The sequence below is a fragment of the Capra hircus genome, chromosome 11 (assembly GCF_001704415.2).
Source record: "Capra hircus breed San Clemente chromosome 11, ASM170441v1, whole genome shotgun sequence".
In the NCBI taxonomy this organism is placed as follows: Eukaryota; Metazoa; Chordata; class Mammalia; order Artiodactyla; family Bovidae; genus Capra; species Capra hircus.
The window spans coordinates 43,330,897-43,348,558 of record NC_030818.1 but is presented as its reverse complement, the minus strand read 5'-3'; the positions used below and the strand labels follow the sequence as shown (position 1 = coordinate 43,348,558).

General features: G+C 39.4%; 1 protein-coding gene across 1 annotated transcript in view; it reads left to right on the top strand.

Annotated features, from left to right (window-relative positions):
- PUS10 (pseudouridylate synthase 10) overlaps positions 1–17,662 on the top strand; it is a 78,427-nt gene that overhangs the window by 8,893 nt on the left and 51,872 nt on the right.

The following is a 17,662-nucleotide window of genomic DNA, read 5'->3' as shown; positions in this document are numbered from 1 at the left end:
GGGAGACCTGGGTTTGATCCCTGGGTTAGAAAGATCCCCCGAAGAAGGGCAAGGCTACCCAGTATTCTGGCCTGGAGAATTCCATGGACTCTATAGTCCATGGGGTCACAAAGAGTCTGACATGACTAAGTGACTTTCATTACTACTACTACTACTCAGAGATCTTTGGGGCCAAATGTATGTGTTTTATAATGGTCCTAGGCTAAGGTCATTTTAATTTTGATGAGCCTTCTCTTCCAAAGTAAAATATAAAAAGGTGACACCTCTTTTAGTCAATGGAAAAATGGAGAGAAAGTACTTTATTTTAACTTTTTTCTTTAGTAAGTGAAAAAAATAATAGCAGGCATTATCGTAACATTCCTGTGTGTAGAAACTGATGTGAAAACAAAGCTATCTTTCCTAAAACTGTTAAATGTAGCGTAGAGAGAATGACCTCTGTAATCTTAACGTATAACGAGCTGTAAACACAACCATTTGTATGTATGAAGTATCTTTTCCCCAAGAATCCCAAAACTTCACCTTTCGTCTGTACCATCACTTTCTTTGGGTGAGTATGTTTATTAGCCATACTTCAACAACTTAAGATTTATTGAAGCTGATAAATGATAGAGAAGAGGTGGGGTGTGAAGAAGAGGAGAGTGATTTTCAGTAGTATCTCTGCTGATGACAAGATAACAGAGCAAATGGAAGAGTAAAGGGGATGCTGATGTGATACCAAGGTTCATGAACACTTAAAGTGATTTTCTAGTCAGTCATCAATGCGTTTCTCACTGATAGGTCCAATTCTGGTAGAGAAAAACAGACTTTGAAAAGCTAACTGATTCACAAAAAGTTTCAGTATTTGAGTAACAGAGATAGGAAAAGAAATATATTTTCTAAGTGTGGTTATATATCTTGCTACCAACCTCTTCATCTGAATGTTTATATTTTTACATTAAAATTTGTAGTGTCCGTTTTTACCAAATACGTGATTTTTTAACACTCTTAACTTAATATTTGTTGAATACTTATGAAGTATTTATATTCCATATTAGAAATAGAAGATACTTCTTTAAATAAAAAGTAGAATTATTCTTCATAAACTATTCTTGCTTTTTATAATTGATTTTTAATCATTAAACTCATAGCAGAAATATATAACTAGTCCAATTATTGGGGAATTAATACATTAATACATTTAATGTATTAATACATTTCCACAGTTTAGTGTATAAAGTTTTTCCTTTGTATTAATGAGTAATATATTTTTACCCATATTTTCTTAAGAATGATAACTATTCACAAGTTTGCAGTATACTGTTTTTGCAACCCAGATATTTTCAGCAAATCATGTTTATGGTTCACTTTGTCATTTTCTTTTATTATTCTGTTTTGATACTTACTTTTATTGCTATCTCTTATTATTTCTTTGGACTTGAGTTATGTTTTATTAGCCAAGTGGGATATAAATTGCTTTTCAAACTAGTTAACTTATTTGTTACTCGACCCAGTTTAAACAAACTATACATCTTCAGAATATTCTCATATTTTAAACATAAATTTTGTGCATCTCTATTGCCGTGTTTCTTCTATGTTGTCAGCTTAGATCTTATAAAACTTGGAACTTATTTGTCTGTATCTAAAATTAACTATTAACCTATGTGCTATTCACTGATGCTGGTTATCTCATAATTCATGTTGGAATATATAATTGAGTCAGTTGAAATCATTCACCTTTTTTCCTACTTCTAAAGAAGAAAATTATGATCACAGATCATGTTTTCCTAGGAACTAGCTGGACTAGTTGGTCTGGTCAGGACAGTTACAGACTAGCATTGCTGAAGAGTGGAAAAACAAATGATGAACTGACAAAAACACCTGTTAGACATCAAGTAAAACATGATAACGGAATAAATGGAGACCGTATCCAGGGATTCACAGAAGATAACAATATGGAAGCTAGTTGGATATAATACTTAGATGCTCCAAAGCCTTCATCAGATCAGATCAGATCAGATCAGTCGCTCAGTCATGTCCGACTCTTTGCAACCCCATGAATTGCAGCACGCCAGGCCTCCCTGTCCATCACCAACTCCCGGAGTTCACTTCATAACAGCATACAAAATTTGGGTGATAAAGTTAGTTATAAGAGAAAGTAATAAATATCTCTTAGCTATCATGGTGACTTTCTGAAATTGGCCTTACCACTTGAATGTAACTATGGGAGGATTTTTTTTTTTTTTGCAAGATTCAGATTTGTTTAAAGGAGAGATGTAATATTGCAATGTGGCAAGAAATTATGTACATGCATTGAGATCTGAGATCCTGCAAGTGGAAGGATGCTGAACACCCAGAGAAGCATAAAAAGAGAAACAGCATCAATGACAGGAGTGGAACTGTGTTGTGTGTCCCTTGGTCAAGGGCAGAAGTGATGAGTTGCACACATGAAGAGAGTCATGAAAGTATGCAGTACTATGAGGGACTTTTGGTGTTAAGGCACTTGGTGGAAATCACAATTTAAAGCACATTGTCTTGACAACTTTTGAATTGGAACAGTTTACTTTCTTAAAGTAGTTGTTCTCAAACTTTGATGTGCATAGGAATCAGTTTCCTAGGTCCCATCCCCAGGGATTCTGATACAGTAGGTGAGTGGGACGCATGAATTTGCATTTCTAACAAGCTCCTGGGCAATGTTGGTGCTGCTATAAGGACCACATGTTGAGAACCACTGCTCTAAAGGATAATGGGGGAACTAATCTACTCCTAAGTGAAAAAACCTTTTAAAATTTGTATTCCTGATAGGATGGGAGAAGTAGGCGTAATTAGAATATATACTAGACTTTTGATATGTAGACTTCAAACAGTTAAGAGGAAAAGGCAGTCAAAGAAAAACTGGCATAGGAATCTGGGCTGGAAAATAAAAGGATTGGGAAATTAAGAGAAAGTGCAATTCAGATTTTAGTTAAAGCCAGATTATCCGTGTGAGTTCCCTGGCAGTCCAGGTATGAAGATTTGTGCTTTCATTACCATGGCCTGGGTTCAGTTCCTGGTTGGGGAACTAAGATTCTGCAAGCCATGCTGCTGCTGCTGCTAAGTCGCTTCAATCGTGTCCAACTCTGTGCGACCCCATAGACGGCAGCCCGCCAGACTCCCCCATCCCTGGGATTCTCCAGGCAAGAATATTGGAGTGGGTTGCCATTTCCTTCTCTAATGCATGAAAGTGAAAAGTGAAAGTGAAGTCGCTCAGTCATGTCTGACTCCTAGCAACCCCATAGACTGCAGCCCACCAGGCTCCTCCATCCATGGGATTTTCCAGGCAAAAAGTACTGAATGGGGTGCCATTGCCTTCTCTGTGCAAGCCATGAGGCATGACCAAAAAAAAAAAGCAAATTACCCCAACCAATAAAATAATGTTTAGGGAGAAAAATACATCCCAATGAAGAAAAAATGGGGGCTATCTTCTCTCACTTTCTGTGTGTGTGTATAAACATTTGTATTTATATATTTGTTTGACTTTTTTCTTTGATAAGTTTCAGAAGTAATAAGACTAACCTAATGAATCGTATGTGTGTATCATCCAACTCCAACAGTTAATTTGTTTTTATTTTACCAGCCTGAGATCAATTTTTTAAAAATATAGAAAAGGTGAAGTCAAAATAAGGCAAATGTAGAAGGAGGCTGAGATCTATAATAATAGCAAATGGAAAAATGAGCACAAACTTGCAAGAATTGCTAAGGAAGACTCAGGGTACTTAAAGTTATATTTAGATCAACAAAGTGATGGAAAGGGGAATAGATCTGCTTTTTGATACTGAAGGTATACTGCTGATGCATGATATAAAGAAAGCAGAACCCTGAAGATCCTATTTTGTTTGTTAAGGAAAGTGAAAGTGAAGTCAGTTAGTCATGTCTGACTCTCTGCAACCCCATGGACTATAGTCTGCCAGGCTCCTCCATCCATGGAATTTTCCAGGCAAGGATACTGGAGTGGGTGCCATTTCCTTCTCCAGGGAAAATGACTTGCAAATGAAAAGGGTCAAATGGTCACTGCTAAAAAAATGAAAGCTCCACATGGTCAGTTCAGTTCAATTGCTCAGTTGTGTCTGGTACCCCATGGACTGCAACACGCCAGGCTTCCCTGTCCATCACCAACTCCCAGAGCTTGCGTTTGAGAATGTCCATCAAGTTGGTGATGCCATCAAAGCATCTCATCCTCTGTCATCCATTCTCCTGCCTTCAGTCTTTACCAGCATCAGGGTCTTTTCCAGTGAACCAGTTCTTCACATCAGGAGGCCAAAGTATTGGAGTTTCAGCTTCAGTATCAGTTCTTCCAATGAATATTCAGGACTGATTTCCTTTAGGATTGACTGATTTGATCTCCTTGCAGTCCAAGGGACTCTCAAGAGTCTTCTCCAAAACCTCAGTTCAAAGCATCAATTCTTCAGTGCTCAACTTTCTTTATGGGCCAACTCTCACTCCATACATGACTACTGGAAAAACCATAGCTTTGACCAGATGGACCTTTGTTGGCAAAGTAATATCTCTGCTTTTTAATATGCTGTCTAGGTTGGTCATAGCTTTTCTTCCAAGCATAAGTGTCTCTTTATTTGATGGCTGCAGTCACCATCTGCACTAATGTTGGAGCCCAAGAAAATAAAGTCTCCCACTGTTTCCATCGATTCCCCATCTATTTGCCATGAAGTGATGGGACTGGATGCCATGATCTTAGTTTTTTGAATGTTGAGTTTTAAGCCAGCTTTTTCACTCTTTTCTTTCACTTTCATCAAGAAGCTCTTTAGTTCCTCTTCAGTTTCTGCCATAAGGGTGGTGTCATCTGCATATCTGAGGTTATTGATATTTCTCCCAGCAATCTTGGTTCTGACCTGTGCTTCATCAAGCCCAACATTTCACATGACTCAACCTGCATAGAAGTTAAATAAGCAGGGTGACAATATACAGCCTTGAAGTACTCCTTTCCCAATTTGGAACCAGTCCATTGTTCCAAGTCCAGTTCTAACTGTTGCTTCTTAACCTGCATACAGATTTCTCAGGAGGCAGATAAGGTGGTCTGGTATTCCCATCTCTTGAGGAACTTTCCCCAGTTTGTGTGATCCACACAGTCAAAGGCTTTGACATCATAGTCAATAAAGCAGAAATAGATGTTTTTCTGGAACTCTCTTGCTTTTTCAATGATCCAGTGGATGTTGGCAATTTTATCTCTGGTTCCTCTGCCTTTTCTAAATCCAGTTTGAACATCTGGAAGTTCTCGGTTCATGTACTATTGAAGCCTAAGTTGGAGAATTTTGAGCAATACTTTGCCAGTGTGAGAAGAGTACAGTTGTGCAGTACTCTGAACATTCTTTGACATTGCCTTTCCTAGGGATTGGAATGAAAACTGACCTTTTCCAGTCCTGTGGCCACTGCCGAGTTTTCCAAATTTGCTGGCATATTCAGTGCAGCACTTTCACAGCATCATCTTTTAGGATTTGAAATAGCTCAACTGGAATTCCATCACCTCCACTAGCTTTGTTCATAGTGATGCTTTCTAAGGTCCATTTGACTTTTCATTCCAGGATGTCTGGCTATAGGTGAGTGATCATACCATTGTGGTTATTTGGGTCATGAAGATCTTTTTTGTGTAGTTCTTCTGTGTATTCTTGCCATCTCTTCTTAATATCTTCTGCTTCTGTTAGGTCCATACCATTTCTGTCCTTTATTGTGCCCATCTTTGCATGAAATATTCCCTTGGTGTCTTTAATTTTGTTAAAGAGATCTCTAGTCTTTCCCATTCTGTTGTTTTCTTCTATTTCTTTGCATTGATTACTGAGGAAGTCTTTCTTATCTCTCCTTGCTATTCTTTGGAACTCTGCATTCAGATGGGTATACCTTTCCTTTTCTCCTTTGCCTTTCACTTCTCTTCTTTTCTCAGCTATTTGTAAGGCCTCCTCAGACAACCATTTTTGCCTTTTTCTTTTCCTTGGGGATGATCTTGATCATTGCCTCCTGTACAATGTCACAAATCTCCGTCCATAGTTCTTCAGGCACTCTGTCTATCAGGTCTAATCCCTTGAATCTATTTGTAACTTCCACTGTATAATCATAAGGGATTTGATTTAGGTCATACCTGAATGGTCTTGTGGTTTTTCCCTACTTTCTTCAATTTAAGTGTGAATTTTGCAATAAGGAGTACATGATCTGAGCCACAGCCAGCTCCTGGTCTTGTTTTTGCTGACTGTATAGAGCTTCTCCATCTTTGGCTGCAAAGAATATAATCAGTCTGATTTTGGTATTGACCATCTGGTGATGTCCATGTATAGAGCTGTCTCTTGTGTTGCTGGAAGAGAGTGTTGCTATGACCAGTGTGTTTCCTTGGCAAACTCTGTTAGACTTTGCCTTACTTCATTTTGTACTCCAAGGCCAAACTTGCCTATTACTCCAAGTGTTTCTTGACTTCCTACTTTTGCATTCCAGCCCCCCATGATGGATGTTAGTTCTAGAAGGTCTTGTAGGTCATCATAGAACTATTCAACTTGAGCTCTTTGGCATTACTGGTTGGGGCATAGGCTTGAATTACTGTGATATTGAATGGTTTACCTTGGAAACAGAGATCATTCTGTCATTTTTGAGATTGCACCAAAGTACTGCATTTCAGACTCTTTTGTTGACTATGATGGCTACTTCATTTCTTCTAAGGGATTCTTGCCCACAATAGTAGATATAATGGTCATCTGAATTAAATTCACCCATTCCAGTCCATCTTAGTTCAGTGATTTCTAAAATGTCAACATTCACTCTTGCCATTTCCTGTTTGACCACTTCTAATTTGCTTTCCTTCATGGACCTAACATTCCAGGTTCCTATGCAATATTGTGTTTTATAGTATTGGATTTTATTTCCATCACCAGTCACATCTAGAGCTGGGCATTGTTTTCACTTTGGCTCTGCCTCTTCATTCTTCCTGGAGTTATTTCTCCACTCTTCTGCAGTAGCATATCGGACACCTAGAGTTCATCTTTCAGTGTCTTATCTTTTTGCCTCTTCATACTGTTTTTGGGGTTCTCAAGGCAAGAATACTGAAATGGTTTGCCATTCCCTTCTCCAGTGGACCACATTTTGTCAGACCTCTCTACCGTGACATCTGTCTTGGTTGGCCCTACAGGACATGTCTCATAGTTTCATGGAGTTGGACAAGGCTGTGGTCCATGTGATCAGTTTGATTAGTTTCTCTCTTCCCTTTGCTAGATAAGGATAAGAGATTTATGGAAGCTTCCTGATGGGAGAGACTGACTGTGGGGGAAACTGGGCGGGGCCGTGCTCAGTAAATCTTAATCCAATTTTCTGTTGATGGGTGGGGCTGTGTTCCCTCCCTGTTAATTTGGCCCAGGCCAAACTATGGTGGCTGTGAGGATTGTAATGGCGGCCTCCTTCAAAAGGACTTGTGCATGCACTGCTGTTTTCAGTTCCCCTGACCCCTCAGTAGGCCACTGTCGACCCACACCTCTGCCAGAGACTCCTGGACACTCACAGGCAAGTCTGGCTCAGTCTCTTGTGGGGACTCTGCTCGTTTCTCCTGGCTCCTGGTATGCACAGAGTTTTGTTTGTGCCCTCCAAGAGTCTGTTTCCCCAGTCCCCAGTCCAGATTGTTAAGCATTTCCAAATGGGTTCAGGTGTTCAGATCTGGATGAATTACATTCCAGAATAGATTGAGAAGAAACTTGCAGCCTCCATGATCATTGAGAGGTTTCAAAAGCAGATTTTCCAAATGTCTGGAGACAGATGAGGGCAGTTGTAACTTTCCAAAGCTAAGGAAAGTTGGTTTTGTTACCTACCAACTGGTGACCTTGAATCTAAAAGCCCGGCAAGATTCTAGATCAGAAACTAAAGAGTAAATTGTGGACAGTGAGGATAAGGAAAACTTAGTTGAACAAATTCGCTAAAGTCAAGTCACGTCTGTATTATTTCTTGCATTTGCAGTCTAGTGGGACTGGTTTGTCTGTGCGTGCTCAGTTGTGTCCAACTCTTTGCAACCCCATGGGCTGTAGCCTGCCAGGCTCCTCTGTCCATGGGATTTCCCAGACAAGAATATTGGAGTGGGTTGCCATTTCCTTCTCCAGGGGATCTTCCCGAACCAGGACTGGTAGAACAGGGGAATGCAGTAGCACCTGTATGACTGGGACTAGGCATTTGATCAGGTTTCTTTCCCATGGTAACTTCCTAAAAAGTGGCAGGAAATGTGACCAGGATGTGAAAACAGTTGGGTGGATTTTGGTCATACCCAGAAGGAGCTGATTAATGACTGGTATCAGACTGGATGTTTTTCCAAAGGTGCTCTGCAAATCAACCACTTGAAACTCACTTTAGGAAAGATGTCAAAAACATGGTAGGCCTTGTCTCAGACCTCCTAAATCATGATCTCTAGAGAGGGGTCAGAGAAGCCCCTCCACAAGTTAGGTACATATTAGAATTCAAGAATCACCAAACTTCAGGGACATTTCTGGTGTGCTGTAAGACTCTTTTCATACCTTGTCCTGTTCATGATTTCTATCATTGATGATGGAACATGTGATGATGAGGAACCCTTACTGTAGTTGTGCATGACAGAGACTTAAGAGTATCACAGACAGGTTAACTGTTAGAATTGAGGTCCAAAAAGATCTCAAGAATAGGGAAAATCTAACAAGATAAAATTTAATAGAATTAAACATATGTTTTTATACTTGTGTTTAGAAAAACAACTGCCAAGTAAAGGATGAGGCAGGAGTAGCTTCAGAGCTCTGTTTATAGCAAGGCTTAGGGGTTTTAGTTAGTAGCCCAATGTGAATTATGGATGTGATTAGATAAACTCTTTGGATTTCACTCCAGATATTAAAAGTATAGCAAGGAGAAATAAGAAGGACTTCTTCAATGAAAAATGGAAAGAAACAGAGGAAAACAACACAATGGGAAAGATTAGAGATTTCTTTAAAAAAATTAGAGCTATCAAGGAAAGATTTCATACAAGGATGGGCATGATAAAGGACAGAAAATGGTAAGGACCTAACAGAAGTAGAAGGGATTAAGAAAAGGTGGCAAGAATACACAAAAGACCTCTACAAAAAGAGGTCTTAATGACCCAGATAATTGTGATGGTGTGGTCACTTACCTAGAGCCAGACATCCTGGATTGTGAAGTGTGCCTTAAGAAGCATTACTACTAACAAATCTACAGAATTCCAGTTGAGCTATTTCAAATCCTAAAAGGTGATGCTGTTAAAGTGCTGTACACAATATGTCAGCAAATTTGGAAAACCCAGCAGTGGCCACAGGACTGGAAAAGGTCAGTTTTCATTCTAATTGTAAAGAAGGGCAGTGCCAAAGAATGTTCAAACTACGGCACAATTGGACTCATTTCACATGCTATCAATGTTATGCTGAAATTCCTTCAAACCAGACTTCAACAGTACGTGAACTGAGAACTTCCAGATGTACAGCTGATTTAGAAAAGGTAGAGGAACCAAGATCAAATTGCCAACATTCACTGAATCATGGAGAAAGGGAGTTCCAGAAAAACATCTACTTCTCCTTCATTGGCTATGCTAAAGCCTTTGACTGTGTGGATCACAACAAACTGTGGGAAATTCTTAAAGATAAGGGAATACCAGACCGTCTTACCTGTCTCCTGGGCAATCTATATGTGGATCAAGAAGCAAAAGAACCGGATATGTAACAACTGACTTCTTCCAAATTGGGAAAGGAGTATGGCAAGGCTGTATATTGTCATGTTAACTTATATGCAGAGTACATCATGTGAGATGCTGGACTGGATGAATCATAAGCAGGAATCAAGATTGCCAGGAAAAATAGCAACAACCTCAGATATGCAGATGATACCACTCTAATGGTAGAAAATGAAGAGGAAACTAAAGAGCCTCTTAATGAAAGGGAAAGAGGAGAGTGAAAAAGCTGGGTTGAAACTCAACATTCAAAAAACTAAGATCATGGCATCTGGTCCCATCACTTCATGGCAAGTAGAAAGGGGAAAAAGTGGAAGCAGTGACAGACTATTTTCTTGGGCTCCAAAATCACTGCAAATGGTGACTGCAGCCGTAAAATTAAAAGATGCTTGCTCCTTGGAAGGAAAGCTATGACATACCTCGAAAGTATATTAAAAAGCAGAGTCATTACTTTGCCAACGAAGGACAGTATGGTCAAAGCTGTGGTTTTTTCCCAGTAATGGATATGAGGGTTGAACCCTAAAGAAGACTGAGTGCTGAAGAACCGATGCTTTTGAATTATAGTGTTGGAGAAGACTCTTGAGAGTCCCTTGGACTGCAAGGCGAACAAACCAGTCAATCCTAGAGGAAATCAGTCCTAAATATTCACTGGAAAGACTTGCTAAAGCTGAAGTTCTAATACTTTGGTCACCTGATTAGAAGAGCTGACTCACTGGAAAAGACCTTGATGCTGGGGAAGACTGAGGGAAAAAGGAGGAGGGGGCGGCAGAGGATGACATGGTTAGATAGCATCATTGACTCAATGTATGTGAATTTGAGCAAACTCTGGGAGATAGTGGAGAAGAGAGGAGCCTGGCAGTCTACAGTCCATGGGGTCGAAAAGAGTTGGACATGACTTAGTGACGGAACAACAATTTGCAAAGGTTAAAATGACAGTCCTTTTTTCACTCAGTGCTGGTCATTCCTGGAGTCCCACGTTCAGATAGAATGTTCTACTTTATAAGGAACAAATACAGATGGGAATGCATTTTGTAGTAGTCCATGTACTAATCCCCCGAACTAGTGAATATGTATCCATACCTTAAAAGAAGGGACTTGGCAGATGTCATTAAAATTAAGGATGCAGAGATAACAGCTGCTTCTGCTGCCGCTGCTAAGTCACTTCAGTCGTGTCTGACTCTGTACAACCCCACAGATGGCAGCCCAACAGGCTCCCCCATCCCTGGGATTCTCCAGACAAGAATACTGCAGTGGGTTGCCATTTCCTTCTCCAATGCATGAAAGTGAAAAGTCAAAGTGAAAGTGAAGTTGCTCAGTCGTGTCCGACTCCTAGCGACCCCATGGACTGCAGCCTACCAGGCTCCTCTGTCCATGGGATTTTCCAGGCAATAGTACTGGAGTGGGGTGCCATTGCCTTCTCCGAGAGATAACAGAGATTATCCGTAATTATGGGCTTCCCTTGTGGCTCAGCTGGTAAAGAATCTGCCTGCAATGCGGGAGACCTGGGTTCGACCCCTGGGTTGGGAAGATCCCCTGGAGAAGGGAAAGGCTACCCACTCCAGTGTTCTGGCTTGGAGAATTCTTGGATCAACTCTTGAATCGCAAAGAGTCGGACACGACTCAGTGTGCTCATTCAGTTGTGTCCAACTCCTTGCCACCCTTTGGACTGTAGCCTGCCAGGCTCCTCTGCCCATGGTATTATCCAGGCAAGAATGCTGGAATGGGTTGCCATTTCCTCCTCCGGAGGATATTCCCAACCCAGGGATCGAACCACAGTCTCCTGTATTGGCAAACAGATTCTTTACTGCTGAGCCATCCAGGAATTTTCTAGTTGGGCTCAACCTAATCATGTGAGTCCTTAAAAGTACCCTTCCTGGCTGACATGGTGGTAAAAGGAAAAGGTGATTGTGGAAGAATGGTCAGAGAGATGCACTGTTGCTCCCTTTAAAGATAGTGAGAGGGAGTCATGAGCCAAAGAAAATGAGTGGTTTCTACAAGCTAGAAAAGGCAAGAAAACAGGTCCTCCTAGCTTCCAGAAAAGAATGTGGTCCTGTTGATACAGTGAGACCAGTGTCGGGCTTCTGACCTAAAGAATACTAATATACTAAATGTATGTTTTAAATCATGAAATTTGCAGGAATTTGTTATAATAGCAGCAGTGGAAACAAACACACATTTAGATGAGTGTATTTGGAATGGTGGAGACATCTGACCCCTAGTCGCAGGAGCTGCTGCCAAAGGAACTTGCATTACTTAGTTTGGAGAATAGATGATTTAGGGGGATGAATTTGCTCTGCTTAAATATTTGAGGGGTTTTCTCCTGGAGAGATAGAGTAATTTTCAGCCCTAAGTGGAATTATCCTGTTTTCAGGTACAGTGAGTTTTCTGTCACCAGAATGTGTAAACCAACGCTGGGCAGCTACTTGGCAGAGATGTGCACCATGTAGTTGGTTAGACTAGAGACTTTGCTCAGCCTTTTTAAACTATAAGATCCTGTATAGTTTTTAGAAAAATATAGTGTTACCTTATGTTAGTGATTGATTCCTCTAAACATCTCCATCACATTTAATTATTGCCATAATAAAATTAAAGTAGAATGAATAACCTAGACTTATGCTAATATTAGATTAAACTTGAATTGTAGGAAAAGAGCATTCCAATTAAGTCCTTTTAAAAGTAAACAGTTAAACAAAAAGTTGAGTGCTTTAATATAAAAGTCCTGTTTAGGTTTATCTTTCCCAGTCCAGTCCAGTAGGGGGCAATATGGTACTATCATTTTGGCATAGTGGCCCCACCAGAGGAGCGGCATGTGGGAAACAGTTGTTTGCTATTGACTTTGCTTTGTTTTTCATTTTTATTGGTGTAGAGTTGATTTACAATATTGTGTTAGTTGCTGCTGTGCAGCCAAGTGAGTCAGTTACACATATACATATATCCACTCTTTTTTAGATGCTTTTCTCACATAGGTCATTACAGAGTATTGAGTAGAGTTCCCCGTGCTATGCTATACAGTAGGTCCTTATTACTGTCGACTTTGAATGGATTTAGTGTCCCTTAAATGTTACTTTGGTTTTATGAAACAGCTACTTCTCTATATGCAACTTGATATAGTTTGGATTTTATTTGTCAACTCAAAACCTTTTCCCTTCCCTTTCATTTGTTATACTTTGTAATAGCCCCAGGCTTTACACTAAGTACTATAAATTATACATAACCCTGGGAAATTAGCCAAAATTAAAAGCAGTACAAAATTGTTGTTTTGTTTTTTTTCCTTAAATTCTGACAAATGGGTATGCAAAAGACTTTGAATTTTAAACCTGTGGGTTCTTAACCGGTTTGTAATGTTACCTCATTAAGAATCTAAAGAAAGTAATGACTTCCTTGTCCTAAAAATGCACATATTCAAAAATTTGGGTGTATTTATCAGTTCAGTTCACTTCAGTCACTCAGTTGTGTCCGACTCTTTGCAATCCCCATGAATCTCAGCACTCCAGGCCTCCCTGTCCATCACCAACTCCCAGAGTTCACTCAAACTCACGTCCATCAAGTCGGTGATGACATCCAGCTATCTCATCCTCTGTCGTCCCCTTCTCCTCCTGCCCCCAATCCCTCCCAGCATCAGAGTCGTTTCCAATGAGTCAACTCTTTGCATGAGGTGGGCAAAGTATTGGAGTTTCAGCTTTAGCATCGGTCCTTCCAGTGAATACCCAGGACTGATCTCCTTTAGGATGGACTGGTTGGATCTCCTTGCAGTCCAAGGGACTCTCAAGAGTCTTCTGCAACACCACAGTTCAAAAGCATCAATTCTTCGGCACTCAGCTTTCTTCACAGTCCAACTCTCACATCCATACATGACCACTAGAAAAGCCATAGCCTTGACTAGACTGACCTTTGTTGGCAAAGTAATGTCTCTGCTTTTGAATAAGCTATCTAGGTTGGTCATAACTTTCCTTCCAAGGAGTAAGCGTCTTTTAATTTCATGGCTGCAATCACCATCTGCAGTGATTTTGGAGACCCCAAAAATAAAGTCTGACACTGTTTCCACTTTTTCCATCTATTTGCCATGAAGTGCTGGGACCAGATGCCATGATCTTCGTTTTCTGAATGTTGAGCTTTAAGCTTCTTAAACTCCCAATCATTAACCTAGGATCTTTCTTAACTGGACACTCCAGTAATTTTACCCTCTATAATTGACTCATGTGCTTACTTTGTCTAAAGGGCAGTGCCTTTTCTAATTACATTTAGCTTATAGAACAGAATTTGATGATATCTCTTTGACTTCAAGTACAGAGAGATACAGTTTCAAGTTCATGTTGTATATACAGGCCTAAGCTGGCTCTCTCCATTCATCAACCCAACTCTCATTTAACATGCATATTTTCTACTTTTTGTTCATTTTTCATGACTTCTCAATTTTTATTTGTATGACAAACATCCTGCCTAAATCACTTCTTGTTCTTTCTTACCCACCATTTAGTATAACACCAATTTAAGGTTCACTTCAATCGACAAATTTTCTAGGTTTACTAAGGAGTTTCCAGAATCTGTAGCTTTATTTTTTGGTTGGAATAGTTAGGTAGCATGTGCTGCGATCTCTATATGATCCATTTATCCATGCAACGGATTTTTACAAGGTTGCTGATTGAGGCATTGAAAAACATGCAAAATTATAGCAATCACTGCCTCTGCCTCTTAAAGATTTTTCAGTACTCTTTATGGATGGGTTGGGGGGAAATAACCTTGCTAATGTTTTGCATACATAGGCTGCAGCATTTTAAACCATTTAGAGGACAGGCATCAACTGAAACCCATCTTTCTTATAAAAGGTAACCCTAATAGCATGCCTCTGTGAGCACATCAGTATATGAACGTCTGGTCAGGCCACCACCCCAGGTGTAAATGCATTAAAATCTCTAGTGTAGAATCTCTAATGGAGAGCTAGCAGTTCCCAACTTTTCAATCTGAAAATTTAACAGATCCCCAGTGTCTGTGAATTGGAAAGAGGATATGTTTGGGTGATTGGGATTACCTCACTAGTCATCTCATCTCATGTGAAGAGGGAAAAACCAAAGCTTGTCCAATGTGTCACATTTATTGGAATTTGGATGTGTCTCCCTGATTCATGCTCTTTTTTGTTTTTAATCTGTGTTGTCTCTCCATCTTTTATATTTAGGTGTGTTTTATTTACTTAACTACCTTGGCTTTATGGGCATTGCCTTTTCCTAACTACTGCCCTTGTTAAATCATGCACTCAGAAAAGGTCAGGGGACACAAGAATGATACAATCCAGGCAGAGGTGTTGCACTGGGGGCCTTGGGACTGGACATGGGAGCAAGTTTAGGATTCTGTTACTCGATCTACAAGTGGGACATGTGTTCCCAGGGAGAAAGGATGAGTGACATGTGGTTAGTCAAGGTTTGTACAGAACCCAAGTTCTGGTTAGGGTGAGCAGTCAGGAGTCTAGCTGTCAGGGAGTCAGAGTAAGTATTGAATGGTTTAATAACTCCCAGTTGGAGGATAAGGTGCAGGGAGGCCAACAAATAAAGCAAAAGCCCTTTCCTAAGGTCACTGAGGCTTGTAGCAAGGAGGAACAAATCACATTCCTGCGAATGAGGTGGCATGGTGCAATAGAACTAGGATCAAGACTAATTCTAAAAGCCACCACAAAAATAGAATGCATGTTGGGTTCAGGAATGCTATTGGCAGAGTATTCAGATGTATGTTTAAATACTTGAAGATGCATATGGTTACTTCCAAGCTTTGCTTTTTTCTCGGCCTGACCCAGCTAAGCACTGGTAGAGGAGGCAATGGGAAAGAAAAGGTTGCTGTGGCCAATCCACCAGTGTGGGTGGTCGAGAGGGAGCAGAGGGTGTTAAGAGCATTAGGCAGCCTTGAAATTTTGAAATTTATTGTTCTAATTTGTATGGTCTTATTCTCATGAATTGTCATATTTTTGCATCTTTAAATTTTATAGTGAGAAATGGTTATGTAAAAGAATTAAATAGGAATACAAGATATAAAGCGCATCTTTTTTCTATTTCCCCATCGAATGCTGTTGCTACTTGGCACATTGCTACTTACCAACTATTTCCTTGTGAAACGTTTTCTTTTCATTCAGTTTTAGGACTATGTGGCTGAGTGGACTATATTTCAGAAAAAAGGGAACTTCTAAATTAAACTCTGCCTTTTTCAGATTGGAGTTTCTCTTGTTACATAGAGAAGTCATCTCAGTTACCCTTTCTGCTGAGATCAGCTCCATTGTTTTAGACTTTGTACTTCTCAGCTATTAAATTATTATTCCTGAGAAATCACTCATAATAATTTATATGTATAATATATATGTATATAAAGTGATAATTTATTTGTGAAACAGCCACACCACAATGTGTGCTGATGTTTTAGGAGCAGCAAGATATCACCCCTTTCCTGGGAACACAGGGAGCGGTAGCTGCCGCCATTTAGTATTTGTAGGATGGCGTGCTGCCTGTGCTGTCTCATTTAATTGTAACAGCCCCGTGAAGTAGGTGAGGTTATTATCTCTATTTTATAGATGATGAAACTGAAACTCAAAGGTACACTGCTAATAAATAACAGAGCTAGGATTTAATGCTCATGGATCCAGCTCCAAAGTATATGCTTTTGATTATTGCCATGCCTGGTGGTGGAAATGGTAAAGAATCCACCTGCTGATGCAGGAGACTCGAGAGACTCTGGTTTGATCCCTGGGTCAGGAAGATCTGCTGGAGAAGGAAATGGCAACCCATTTCAGTATTTCTTGCCTGGAAAATTCCATGGACAGAGGAGCCTGGTGAGCTACAGTCCATGGGATTGCAAAGAGCTGGACACGACTGAGCATGCGTACTCCATGCCCTACTTACTGCCTATAATGTGATTTGGTCAGCTAGATATCAGAAGTAGGTTATTGTATATCTATGTTTACAGGAGAGACCTCGTCTAGGTTTTGATCTTCACACTCAAAAGGGCCATTATCTTCAAACTTAATGAAAAGATTCTTGATTAAACTATATATATATATATATATATATATATATATAATTTAACAAGCATGATGATAAACCACAGTTTATTTGGTGATTCTCTAAGACTACCACTTTGAAAGTAAAATTAACATTATATTTTTTAGCACTTCCTCACCATGATTGTATTCAAGTTTTGTTATCAGTTGACTGTACAGAAGAGGTTTTAAATAAAATATTTTATCAAGGCAGATATCTCTATTATAGAGGAATTTCCAGTCATTTTTGTGAGGAGCCACTTCTGATTTTCCTTTGATCTTAAGACAGTTGTTCAGCCTGTGTGATAATGAATTATCATGTTATTCCCTCCATAATTAGAGTTATTATTGGACATGTCAGTTATGCTTTTCAGTGATGTTCTTTTGTCATGTGTATATCCAAATGTCCAAGAAGAGGGACCTGGTAGCAGCCTGAAGTCAGACAAATCCAGCTTCACTATTGACTATGTTCATTTAGTATTATTTACACTAACCAAGATATGGAAACAACTTAGATGTTCACTGAAGGATGAATGGATAAAGAAGATGTGATATAAATACACAATGAAATATTACTCAGCCATAAAAAGAATAAAATATTGCCACTTACAACAACATGAACAAACCTTGAGGATATTATGATAAATGAAATAAGAGAAAGACAAAACTGTATGATTTAACTCCTGTGGAACTTAAGAAAAAGCAAATGAACAAATAAAGCAAAAGAAAAACACATCCACAGATACAATATTGTAAAGTAATTAGCCTCCAATTAAAATAAATAAATTTAAATTTTAAAAAATAAGTAAATAAAAAAGAATCATAAAATAGTTTCCATTTAGATTTCAGTTCTCATTTAGGATTTAAATTTTCCGTGAAGCTGGTGTTATGTGTTTTAATAATATAATATTCATTTGGTATTACCACTATAAATTTCTATTAAAAACCATGGGAGA